Consider the following 4,122-nt stretch of genomic DNA (forward strand, 5'->3'; position numbering starts at 1 on the left):
ATCCAGGTAGTGTAGACATTTCTTCATTTTCACTCCCAAGCATTTTCAATTTCCCCGTGAATTTTATCGAAAAATATTCCACGATTTGCTGTCATGCTTCATCAAATCACATGAATCCATTTAGCAATATTGGAATTTCTATTCTTTATACTGAATTACATGAAATCTTACCTAATCCCGTGTATCAAATATTTCTTAGTGTATGAAATACCTATTATGAAAAGAGAAAGAAATATTAGAATTTGATACTCAACTTCGAAGGAATTTGCAACAAAACAAACAGATAGAATCGAAAGTCTAATCTAAAAAAGGATTGGAAATTTCTACGGGCATTTCAATATTTTTTTTAGGAATCTAAAAAAATGCATTTCATTTCTATCATTATTATGATATTACATATTCAAATTCAATTGGATACAAAAAAAAATCCATTCGAAATTGTCAAGAAAAGATATATTTTGAAGTGAAGTATTTTGGAGAGAATTGGGGAGAATATGATTAGAGTATGTTATGTGTAATGTAATAAGGCTTGTATTTTTGAAACATGCATATATTTAACTGCAGCTATAGATCTGTCTCTAACTTTATTGCAGTCATATTTGTTCAGGATAACAAACACATAACATGTTGTGTGAATTTTTACAAATTTTCTATTGAAAATTGTAAAAAAAGAATAAGCACGATAATTTCTTGAAAATACCGTATAGTATTGGTATTCTATATCTATATAGATATGGATAAGATACTCGATTAGATAATATCTGTGTAACAGATCAAATTGATATTCTAGGGTTTACATATATTGAAAGTTGCTGTTATAATTAGAATGAACAAAGTTAAAAAAAAAAGCAATATTGATTGGTTATGTATCAATTTTTATTTTCTGATCTCATTAAGAAAAAAAAATTTCTATTCAAATATTCAAGAATAATTCATAAAAGAATAGTTAACGGTTGCGATTTGTCTCAAGATTGTTTTTCAATTTTTCAATAGAAAGAAAAGGGGGGAGTATTCTCAAAAACTTCATATCTATATTTTTATTGGCGGCATGGCCGAGTGGTAAGGCGGGGGACTGCAAATCCTTTTTCCCCAGTTCAAATCCGGGTGTCGCCTGATCGATAAGAAACTGTAAATGAAAGATTATATTACGTTTTTTTAGAAAACTTTTTTTCCAACAGAAGCAAGCGAGGGAAAAGGAGTCTTGAGAATTGCGTTTGATTCGAAATTATAAGCATCAGTAGCTTAAAAAATGTTGTAAATATTTTTGTCTCGAATTCAAGGAAAGATTCTAGTAGTGAAAAGGAATCCATAAATTTAGAAATGATAGTTCGTTCACTACACAACTATTGTAGTGTCTGTCTCCTGACTGGGTCTTTTATTAGATTGGATTAAGAATAAGTCGGATAGGAAAGTCCATTTTTAGGTAGAGAAAAGGCAGAAGAAAAACCTTCTATACAGACTAATTTAAAGTTTATGAGTGCTTCCACATTTTATCAATATTATTTATTTAGATCAATTCTATTTAATAGCTTTAATTTAGCTAATTCGCTTTCGTAATATTCAAAAAAAGTATTCTTTAGATTTTCATATTCTATATTCTAATAAAATTAAAAAGTTTTGATTCTAAAATCGAATAGAAAAGAAAAAAAGTTTTTTTAATTATTTTAGAGAACGAATTGGGAGACATTTAAGGGACTATTTCAAATAGAAAGAAGAGTATAAGTATGCAAATGAATCTGTCTTGATTCTTTTTTTATGAAATCCTTAAGGAAATGATAAAAGAGAAATCTTAATATTCCCACCTGGTAGTAACATTCATTGACTTATAACTTCCTATAATTTTTTTATGTTTAATGTTTTATGATTTTACTAAAAATAATCAAAAAAAACTTTTTAGATGTTCTAATAACTAATAAATAGAATGAATTCTTGTTTTTCGTGAATGATGTTAGCCCAGAATCCTTTTTTTGACTCTGTAATAGCAATTCCACTATTATAGTATAGTATTTTTAGCGAATAATACAAAAAAAAGAATAGAATAAAAAATTTGAAAAAATAATGAAATAGTTCCTTCATATTTATAGAGATAGGAGACAAAATTTACATGGATATAGTAAGTATTGCTTGGGCTGCTTTAATGGTAGTTTTTTCATTTTCCCTTTCCCTCGTAGTATGGGGAAGAAGTGGGCTATAGGGATACTAAAAATTGAGTTAAGGGATCCAAGTAACCTTGTTGATTTCTACCTGAATTTTTGAATTTCGAAACTATTGAATGAAAATATTTCATTTAAACTAATACTAATTAATTGAGTTCAAATAGAAAATCTATCTTGATTCTATTATATTTTAGTAGTGTAATGTATTCTATGTATCTTATAGGAATTGAAAATACTCTTTCAATCAAACAAATATTTTCATTATTCCCATATTCCTATTTTGAGAAAAACAAGGGAATCAAAAAGAAGAAGAAATGGATTCCTATTCCAATCAAATTTTTCTTAAAATTTCTATTTCGATGAACTGACGCTTAACCTGGTTATATAGATATATATATATATGGAAAATGGCGGACCGTGTAATAACCATTCCTGTTTTTTTACCCCCTTTTTTTCCTAAGATACCGGAATTGTTTGTAAAAAGAATCTGAAAAAAAAAATTGGACGCAATTCTCAGATAGTAGAAATCAAATTGATTTCTACTATCTGGATTACGCTGATTGTACGATCATTTTTTTAAATCATTCATAAAAATGAAGAAATCATATTTCAGTGAAATTAGTCACTTTTACTTACCGTTTTTACATAAATTATAAGTAAAAAAGCAGTAGGAACTAGAATAAACAGTGCAGTAGCAATAAATGCGAGAATATTTACTTCCATAATCTTTATTATGTTCTATTTCTCTTAAATTTCTAAAAAAAAAATTCGGGATTTAATCCCATAGAAATGTTCAATCTTTCAACAATGGTATAAATTGGATTTCAATGATATCAAATCGGATCAATATCATGAATCACAAAATCTGAGCTATCAAATCAACTCATGAAATAGTATAACATAGGAAGATCTTTTATCCATACTAAATAAAACAAAAAAACATTTATTCTTGATGAAAGTCCAAAATCCCTTTCCTTCCTTTTTCGGCGAAACAAATGAAAAAGCAGGGGGGGGCCCCAAATAAAATTTTGTTTATCAATTTGATTCCCTACAAATACACAAAAAAGGAATTTATTTTTTATTTTTTTGGATTTATATCCAACGGGATTGACGGGGCTCGAACCCGCAGCTTCCGCCTTGACAGGGCGGTGCTCTGACCAATTGAACTACAATCCCAGGGAAAGGGGTGTACTGTATAAATATTTTTACGGACCGTTTCTGTCAAACCTTTTCTTTTTCTATTTCGGATTCGAACCTTTTTGTTGTAAATGAAAAAAGCGCATTTTTTTATATATTGATATGTATATCGATATCCACTTTAGTGAGATCGACACAAATTACTCGTAATCCGTTTCTTATTCTTATTCTATTAACAAATCGATTGAAAATTGAATCAATGAAAAAAAAATATTTTTTTTTTCAATTTTTCCTTATATTTTCTACTTACAGATCTTGACATGAATACCGATTATTAACAAGATTTTGAATTTGTGGAAAGAAATATGGAATACAGAAAAAAAAGAAATAACCTTAGATATGTTTAATATTTTGATTCTTCCGTATCATAGCACATCAGTCATTTCCAGAGAACTATAAATGGGTTATAGAATTTCATAGTGGATCGGCAAATTCTTGGGCCGAGCTGGATTTGAACCAGCGTAGACATATTGCCAACGAATTTACAGTCCGTCCCCATTAACCGCTCGGGCATCGACCCAGCACAATAGGAAGAATACATTTCAGTTTTTATTGAAAATTTTTGATCAACTTCCTTTCGTAACACCCTACCCCCAGGGGAAGTCGAATCCCCGCTGCCTCCTTGAAAGAGAGATGTCCTGAACCACTAGACGATGGGGGCATACTTGCCCGACCGCCATTATACTACGTTCATAGTATGAACAGTTTTTTGCAATTGTCAATATAATGATATGATTCGATAAAAAAAAATATTTTTCGTTCTTTCATA

General features: G+C 29.4%; 1 non-coding gene across 1 annotated transcript; it reads left to right on the plus strand.

The window, feature by feature from the left end:
- The first annotated feature begins 1,042 nt into the window (after positions 1-1,042).
- On the plus strand, positions 1,043-1,113 carry TRNAC-GCA (transfer RNA cysteine (anticodon GCA)). Its single transcript has one exon. It is a non-coding gene; the product is annotated as a tRNA-Cys (tRNA).
- Positions 1,114-4,122: the final 3,009 nt, after the last annotated feature.

The sequence above is a fragment of the Vigna unguiculata genome, unplaced genomic scaffold (genome assembly GCF_037176805.1).
Source record: "Vigna unguiculata cultivar grain cowpea cultivar isolate G323 ecotype 2 unplaced genomic scaffold, ASM3717680v1 ptg000207l, whole genome shotgun sequence".
Classification (NCBI taxonomy): domain Eukaryota; kingdom Viridiplantae; phylum Streptophyta; class Magnoliopsida; order Fabales; family Fabaceae; genus Vigna; species Vigna unguiculata.